At 36.2% G+C, this 8,928-nt stretch overlaps 1 long non-coding RNA gene across 15 annotated transcripts; it reads right to left on the bottom strand.

The window, feature by feature from the left end:
• Positions 1–1,626: 1,626 nt before the first annotated feature.
• On the bottom strand, positions 1,627–8,495 carry LOC113349237. 15 transcript variants are annotated; one of them, XR_003360021.1, is made up of 16 exons: positions 8,107–8,495; positions 7,834–7,957; positions 7,605–7,676; positions 7,425–7,523; positions 7,148–7,317; positions 6,680–7,051; positions 6,510–6,575; positions 6,348–6,408; positions 5,571–5,665; positions 5,214–5,328; positions 5,029–5,095; positions 4,859–4,946; positions 2,277–2,330; positions 2,098–2,156; positions 1,866–1,957; positions 1,631–1,645 (listed from the first exon to the last, which is right to left on the bottom strand). It is a non-coding gene; the product is annotated as an uncharacterized LOC113349237 (long non-coding RNA). The 15 variants fall into 15 exon arrangements; XR_003360018.1 differs by lacking the exon at positions 2,098–2,156 and having other exon boundaries at positions 1,627–1,645; positions 8,107–8,494; XR_003360019.1 differs by lacking the exon at positions 1,631–1,645 and having other exon boundaries at positions 1,652–1,957; positions 2,098–2,181.
• Positions 8,496–8,928: the final 433 nt, after the last annotated feature.

Genomic DNA, 8,928 nt, shown 5'->3' with positions numbered 1-8,928 from the left:
CGGAGCTTAGCGTCTTAAAAGGAGCGTGAACGTCCTCTTTCAGGGAGTGGCAGGTCAGGCCCTATAGGAGAGTGGCGACTGGTAGCCATTCTAAAATCCTATCAGTCGATCCAGGTTAGATCTGGATCGCTAAAATCAGCTATCCAAGTTGAGTGGCTGAGACGATTTGCGGCAGTTAATGACTGTTGTTGAATCATACAAGTAGCGCGAATGGCCACTTTTGAGTGATCGTTCAAGGACACATGGGAGAGCCTTGGCCTGGCCGATCGCTTCTCATGGAAGAGGGGTGGCCAGTGATCACCGCCTCACCCTGTTGGTCATCTAGAATCCGATCTAAGCCGTCCGACTAAGATAGCAAAGTTGGACGGACGAGATGATTTGCGGCAGTTGTATGCTGCAGTTGATAGTATTTTGGGTTTGAAGCCGCGCGACCACCCTTCCATTGGGCCAATCGATTTATGGTGTTTCCACTAATTTAGACAGGCCGATTAGGTATACGCACAGATGGGTTGCTGGTGAGTGTGCAAGCATCTCGTTAGCCTCCTGAAATTATATCTAGGTCGTCCGACTAGGCATGCGAAGATGGACGGCCGTGAACGATTTGCGACAGTTGTGTAACGCCGCTTATTCAATTTAGGTTTTTATAAGCGCGTGATCGTGCTACTTTGGGCAAACGTTTCGACATGCTTCTAGATCACCGCATGTAGTTCGATCAGCTGGGAATGGAGATGAGCCGCCAGAAATCACGTTGGCACCGCTTTGATCGTCCGAAACACGATCTAAGCCGTCCAACTAGGCTGGCTATGTTGGACGGATGTGATCGATTTACGACAGTAGCATGCTGCCGCAACGCAAACTAGGGTTTTCAAAACAGCGCATTCACCCTAGTTTGATCAAGCAGTTTGATGCGCTCTTGGATTGCCATGAGCAAGTCGATCGACCAAGGACGAAGTTGGGTCGTCGGTGAACATGCAAGCACCCTTCTGATCATTCGAAGGAAGATCTAGACCGTCCAATTAGGCCAGCTAAGTTGGGCGGATGTGATGAATTTGAGACCGTTATGGTCGGTCTTGGCTCGTTTGAGCTCTTTTTCAACAGTGCGATCATCCATCACTACACCAAATCCAGGTTTTTGTCACACGGTATATATGTTACTAATTAAATTTGTAACACATATATGTCGTTGCAGAAACGCTGTGACTAATATTGTTATAAATGTTTGCAACGTTTTTTTCTGTTACAATGATAAAATAGAGCCACCTTTACTTGCCGTTACAATAGTTAATAGTAACAATTGACATAATTTTCTGGGTGCGACACGTGTTTTATTTGCAACAATTATTTTAACGATTTTAAATGTTACTCCAAATTCGTAACAATTAATTGAATGACACGTGTCACTTTTGTCACAAACACAGAACACTATAATCTTTGTGGACACGTGTCATCATGTTAATATGCACACCAAGATAATGACAAATGGTTCTTTTTAGTTACATTTGTTGTAACAGTTAAATCTGTGACATTTCTTTAAATTTCAATTAAAAAAATGGATAGCCCAGACCATTTTCATGGACCCGGGATTCCAGTTTACAAGCCCGCAATACAGTTCAGTATCATGGACCTGGACTTTCAGTTTACAGGCCTGAAATACAAATAAACCGAAACACAATTGAATTTTCTTATTTCAAACAATACATATTCTCAGCAAACTATCCTGAAATACAAATAAATCTGAAACACAATTGAATTTTCTTACTTTCAATAAGCAAACTATACATATCCTCTGCAAACTATCCGGATTCTAATAAACTACGCACATCCAATGCGATCTGTGTTCCATAAAGTGGTTGTTATTCAAGTACCTGGAGTTTACAAAGCCAAATTTCTTTCGAGTCGCTTGAATTGGAAATACAAACCATCAACTCAATTCAAGGTTTCTTTATCTACGAGTGTGCTGCATAGTACATGTAAAATGTGTAAGATGTTATTATGAGATTGGACTTCTGTAAGCCACCTTTCTTTCCTATCTATTATATTTCGTAAGACATTTTTTCATTAACTGAAGTCAAATATTTGTAGAGATAAATGGATTACCTCTCTAGAACTAAGAAATAAAAATACATAGTCAGCTCAAGTCAAGGCGTAAAAAATCCCTGCAAGCACGACATATGTTGTCCCCTAACATTACAAACAGTGATCAGACCTAAACTTCCCCTAACAAAGGTTGTATTTTAGGATGATAAGAACTAAAAAATAGTGAATAAATACTTTACCTGTATATCACGATCGAAAAAGTCCAAAGCATAATGATTTCTGAAGTCTTTGAACTGCAGAACAAAGTTAAAAGTCTATCAAGTGAATATTGAATTTGAGAAAATATAGATTAAGGGACCAAGTAACACAAAATTCAGACTGACGAAGAGTTTCTAGTATAGAGAGGAATTTCCACAACAGGTACTCACTCCTAGGTTCGAATTTGAACCTGGGATGTTCAAATTTGGCCATTAACACCTGTGGGATTGCAATTAACTTCTCATTTGATATTGATATAATCTATATTATAAAAAGAAGTGTTTTGTGTGTATCCTGATAAATCCGACCATCGATTTCGTCACCCCACGGCGTGGATAGATTCGTCATATGTTCTATATAGACGTCCATCGGATTGTTGGGTTTCCTGATTTGACTATGCTTCCATAATAAGATGTCTTGACCATTATATATCAGGAAAAAAATACCACGTTAACTACGTTTCCTAATAAAAATATGGGAGAGGGATATATTCAAATTTCCTTATCTGACTACGTTTTGAGAGATACTTACGTTTCATCTACAAGGGAAAACAAAAAACAAAAAAGGAAACCAATGCAAAAAATTTCGCAAATTTTTTTTCAAAAGAAATGTAGACAGCCGTAGGACATTAGCACAATATCACAGTATCTATATATGTATTAGGTATCAAGTTAAACTAACTAAGTTATGGTAAGGTAAAGTAAGGAATTGGAGAAAGTTGTTGGGCAGGAAGCTTCACCCGGGTGCAACCTGGTGCTTCATTCTCTTCCTTTCGCAACAAATCTATATTATAAAAAGAAGTGCTGTGTGTGTAGCATAATAAATCCGACCATCGATTTCGTCATCCCACGGTGTGGATCGATTCGTTATATGTTCTATATAGACGTCTGTCGGATTGTTGGGTTTCCTGATTTGACTATGCTTCCATAATAAGATGTCTTGACCATTATATATCGGGAAAAATATACCACGTTAACTACGTTTCCTAATAAAAATATGGGAGAGGGATATATTCAAATTTCTTTATCTGACTACGTTTTGAGAGATACTTACGTTTCATCTACAAGGGAAAACAACAAACAAAAAAGGAAACCAATGCAAAAAAATTCGCAATTTTTTTTTTCAAAAAAAATGTAGACAGCCGTAGGACATTAGCACAATATCACAGTATCTATATATGTACTAGGTATCAAGTTAAACTAACTAAGTTATGGTAAGGTAAAGTAAGGAATTGAAGAAAGTTGTTGGGCAGGAAGCTTCACCCGGGTGCAAGCTGGTGCTTCATTCTCTTCCTTTCGCAGCAAATTAAGACAAGGCAAAAAGAAAATGTTACCAAATAGACACAAACTCAAAAACACGAATAGCACCCCATGAAATCATCTCTTGCAAATTAAATGCCCAATGACATAATTTAATTTGCAATTCAAAGAAAGCACGAGGAGCAAGCATAAAACCTTGCCCAAAAACATAAAAAATGAACATCCTAAAAGTTTGACTCGATCAATCAGACCTTTGAGGATGCAAATGTACAAATTGCTGAATGGAGACAAAGTTGTACAGCAAAATGGACAAACAAACTCGGTGTAGTTTACTAATATTCTACGTACAATTTTATAACCATGTATAGAGATATTAGATTCTCGCATATTACAAATTAGCCTTGGGACAGATCCAAACATTGACTTTGGCCATTCTGCCGCTTGGACCGTTAGTTCGCGAAATGTACATCCGTCCGTTGTATATATGACGGGGATTTTATTATTTTGGACGTTCGGGATTGATGCCACGATATAAGAATATATGACTTTGAAGTAATAATAAGGTTGTTATAAAAAGAAGTGATGTCTATCTTGGGTAATAGACGACCCTTGATTTCGGCAATCCGACGGCTGAGAAAGATAGTTGGCGAGATTTCTATCCATCCGTCCGTTTCAGACATATAATTTTGAGAGATATTTACGTCCGTCGGTTCGTGAGATAATCTTCTTTTAATATTTTGTTTTAGACGGCAGGGATTATGCCCCGGCCCGATGCAAAACGAGACTCAACATTTCCTTATGTGACTCGAGTCAACATTTCCTAATGCGTGTCGGTTTCCTTGAAAGTTTTCATGCACTAACTATAAATATCCTTTCTGATTTTACCAAAAAAAAATATATAATTTGAAGACTCTATAGATTTTACCTAATCACGGCTAATTTTAATGCGGATATCATATTTGCCTTTAAATTTTCTAATCCACGGTCGGGACCGTAGGCCCGGCTACTATGACCCACCTAATTGAACACGCTATTATGACCCTACTAACTAACACAGTATAATATGACACGACCAACAAAATATCATGATTGTTTTGGTATTGACCGGACTAACTAAATATACTCCCGACTATTATAGATGGACTAAAATATGGGAAGACACTGGCCGACCGACCAAACAATAAACAGAACTCTAAAAGGTTGAGCCCCGGCCGTAGGCCGGGGTGATACCTAGCGACAGTTATATAATCACACCAAGAATTGAATAATAACATGTGCTCATATGCACAGAGAAGCAACGTCACCTAGGATTCACATGTAAGCATAATTTCTCATACGACTCCACTGTCATGGAAGTTCTGAACCCCCAAGACTCTAAGTATGCCACCAATCCTGTGCAAACACAAACAACACTTGTCAACTAAAAACACATGCAAAGGTACCAACTCAGCTCAGTATTTCCGGAGTCTTTTACCAAAATGCATAAAGGTGTCAGTCGCCTTGTTCGCTCATCCTTGTAACTCACCACCAATTGTTTGCCTCTGCAGAATGAAATGTCAACAGAGTAGTCAGCTTATACTTAATTAGTAACTCAGAATACATAAATACTATTTGGACCTCAAAATATTTGTATTAGTAGTAATATGACAGAAAATTCACCATTCCAACAACGATTTCATATCAATAACAGAAGATGTTGTCCCTTTGGACAAAACGTCATCTTCAATAAATCCCATCAAGCTTATAGCTTCAAATGCGCAATATGTTCCACCACCTGCACCGCTAAACAAGTTTGGACTTGAGTATCATAAGAGATGAAATAACTATAAAATTGTTGAACAAGAAAAAAAAATGATACACAACAGATATTGAATCAAAATAAGGAAATCATGGTTACTGTACAACTTCGAAATATCTGCACAGATATTTGGAGTATGATCTCAGTCATCATCATTCACTTAGTTCTTAAACAAAGAATGGCAATTAGGAAGTTGTATATTTGGAGTGTCATCTTACTTGTTATATAAGTTGACAAATATTTTCCCCCACTAATCATAAAGTCATATGTTGTGGCCTTCCCACCAGGATAATAAGCAGTGTAAGCAACCAATCTGAATTAGATAATGAACAATAAGATTATTAGTCTTAATACCTTCCTAAGAGAAACTCCTAGGAAATAACTTAGTTAATCAAATCCCAACACATAATATACAGGGAAGTAAATTTACAAGGAGAGTAGAAGACTTAGATGTTTAAATAAATTTGTTCCTCGGGTAACAAAAATAATGATAGGTAGGGAAGCTAGAGTATAAGAGCTCTAGGATTATGCTATTCTATAAGAATCTATATGAGCTTATTTACAAGCCAGATCACAGTCACAGATAAAGAAATAACATTTGCTTTGTTATTGCACTATTAGAATTATACAGAATTAAGGTCAACACACACATATAAATATCAAAGAAACTTATGTGCTTTCAGTGACAGTTCACAACAAATTGTATTCGACAACAAGATTTAGCAGTGTAGATCGATTATCGTATTTTCTACAAAATAGAAACTATAAAAAGAATTTGTCTTTTTCTAACAATTTGGAGGTTTTCCGTCATGTTTTAGTGAATAGCGGTAAAGATTACAAGTGAACTCATCTATTAGTATGAAACTTTATATTTTACAAATCAAAATTATATGCTTTCAATCACAAGCATCATACCACCATAAAGTCTTACTTTTGAAATCAGATTGGGGTATAAGTAAAGTAAAGGATATCAGTTATTTCATTGTGGATCATACCCAGGCGAGCAACAAAACCATTTCCAGTATTTTCACCTCCTTGTGTTCTCCTTGATGTTCACTGCACAATTCAGGTACAAGGTTCTGATATATGAGGAGACAAAAAAAACGTAAAGTAACTAAACCATTTGAAGGAATCCAATTCCATTATAGTTCACTAACCTGTAATGTAATAAGAACTCATTTGAAGTTCTCATTATATTCTCCTTGTATGCTCATTGATGCTAACTGCAGAATTCAGGTGCGAGGTTTTGATAAGTAAACAATAATGAAAAGTAACTTTTGCTTACTTAAAAAGTGTAGCAGCATTAAAGAAACAAAAACTATAACACCTGATGAAATACCCAAGAACTTCAATTGTTTTCACAAGTAGTCTTCCAAAGATGCACCTTTTCAACCACCTCTTGCTAATTTAGTTGATTCCTGACTATTATTTACAATTAGAAAGACCATAGTCTTGTTAAAAGCAATGGTAAAGTCAACCCAATCAGCATGTGCTTTTCAGGACCTTCCCCTCACTCTTGGTACCTGTCCTCGCGATTTGTAAATAATCCCCATCTGTTAACAATTAAACGAATCATTGGTAAAGAAATGTTACCAGCAGTAACAAAACATCTGTTGTATAGCATCCTCTTGTGAGCTCCACAATCCCTTTCATATAATTTTGCAGATCGTTTCCAACCCCCTTTTTAGCCAATTGTACCCTGCAAACATGAAACGCATAGAGACCCCACAATTAGAATCATATACATAACCAAACTAAGTCATTCATCCATTTTTAACCAAAAACAATATCTTACATTTCTCGTTGTTTTCTTAATCTGAATCTCCAACGATTTCTGGTTTAGCATTTGAGTTTGAGACAAACCGAAACTCCGTATCATTCATAAACTCTTAATTAAGTCTTCAACATCTATTCTTGGATGTTTTGTTTGCAAATAGACAACAGAATCAGTAAGTGTTGATTTTCCTGCAAAAGACACAAAACAATATTAGCTAAACTAATCAATTCTTCGTTTCAAAAAAACTAATCAATTCTATGCAGGAATTAATCAAAATGTAACAACAATACCATACAGTTGCATTATCATGGTCCAAATGGGCAAAGAGGGACGTGTTCCTGACATTACACTATAGGTCCATGATCCGACTAAGCTCTTCAGCTGTAAACTTCACCTGCAACAGCAAAAGAGACAAAAATGTGTCAGTTTGTAAAATCATACTGCAACATAAGCATTGGTCTACAAAAAAGCTTACCATCTTGATACTGTAAATTAAAACTTCGCTACTATGGAATATCAATGAACCAATTTCGCAGCAGAGATATCCCTGAAACGTAAAATATATAAAACAGATAAACTAGTTAAATTACAGTTCCAACTATCACTAATTAATGTTAATAAATTTTGAATAAATTTCAATTATAACCTAATAAGCTCAAGAAATACAACATCAATAACACTAAGATTACAAACACATGAATAACCTCCTCTTCTTCTGCTTAATGAATACAACATCAATAACCTCCTCTTCTTCAAATTTAATACTATCCATTCCTCAGCAAAACTATGCTCCTCTTCTCCAGATTCATATATAACCTTCACAACAGCCTTCGAAAACAAAAACCCACATCAGAAAACACTCATTATTATTAATAAAACAAAATCAAATCAAATCAATAGCCAAATCAAAATAGGGATATTGTAAGAAAAGTTTGTGTTTTAAGAAAAGACGGCCAAAGTTGAAAGATTGACTTCACCAAGAAAAACGAAGAAGAACCAATTTTTGTTGGAAAATAGAGGCTACAGATTCTTTTCTTCTTGCTGATGAATTTAGGGTTTCTCCTGTTGGGGTTTATCACAAAAAGAAACAGAATTAGAATTACTGTAACGAAAAAAACTCGTAATCGATAAAAAAAATCTACTGAAACTGAAATCTAAATTCATAGATTCACTTAGTTGTTGTAAAGAATAATTATATGCAGAAGTTGCAAAACATCAATTCTTCTAATTCGATCAGATCCCATTTTCGTTTTATTGCAGAAACGGTAGAAGATGTAAGATAGAACGGAATGATATGAATTAGGGTTTCGAGTTCTTGCTGTGAGAGGGTGGGAGGCGGACGAGAAAGGAAAAAGGATTTGGTGGAGTGATTTCTCTCTCTTATAAAAGGAAACCTAATAGTTACCTCGAGTAACTAATCAACGAGAGATATAGGGACACGATTACTTATTTGTGTGTTTCGCACATGTATCATAGTTAGTTATAGTGTGGTGGAGCTAGACGATCATTACCTATGACGCCAATATAATTGGTTGACAAATATCCGATGGTTAGATCATTGGCATGTGTCAAAAAAAATTTATTGAACCGTTCTCATGGTTTTAATCATAGGTTACTAGAGTTAGACAAGTAGAAGAAAAAATAGTTTGTTTTTTTTTTTTTTTTGAAAAACCTTAGATTTTGATTATGATTCGGATGAACTGAAGACGAAATATATCGGAATTGAACATCCCGGGTTTAAAGATTACTAGAGTAAGATCCGAGTTTCTGATTCGGATGAACTGAAGACGAAATATATC

The sequence above is a fragment of the Papaver somniferum genome, chromosome 2 (assembly GCF_003573695.1).
Source record: "Papaver somniferum cultivar HN1 chromosome 2, ASM357369v1, whole genome shotgun sequence".
In the NCBI taxonomy this organism is placed as follows: domain Eukaryota; kingdom Viridiplantae; phylum Streptophyta; class Magnoliopsida; order Ranunculales; family Papaveraceae; genus Papaver; species Papaver somniferum.
Note: the sequence above shows the minus strand (reverse complement) of the source record. Positions and strands in the feature narration are given on the sequence as shown.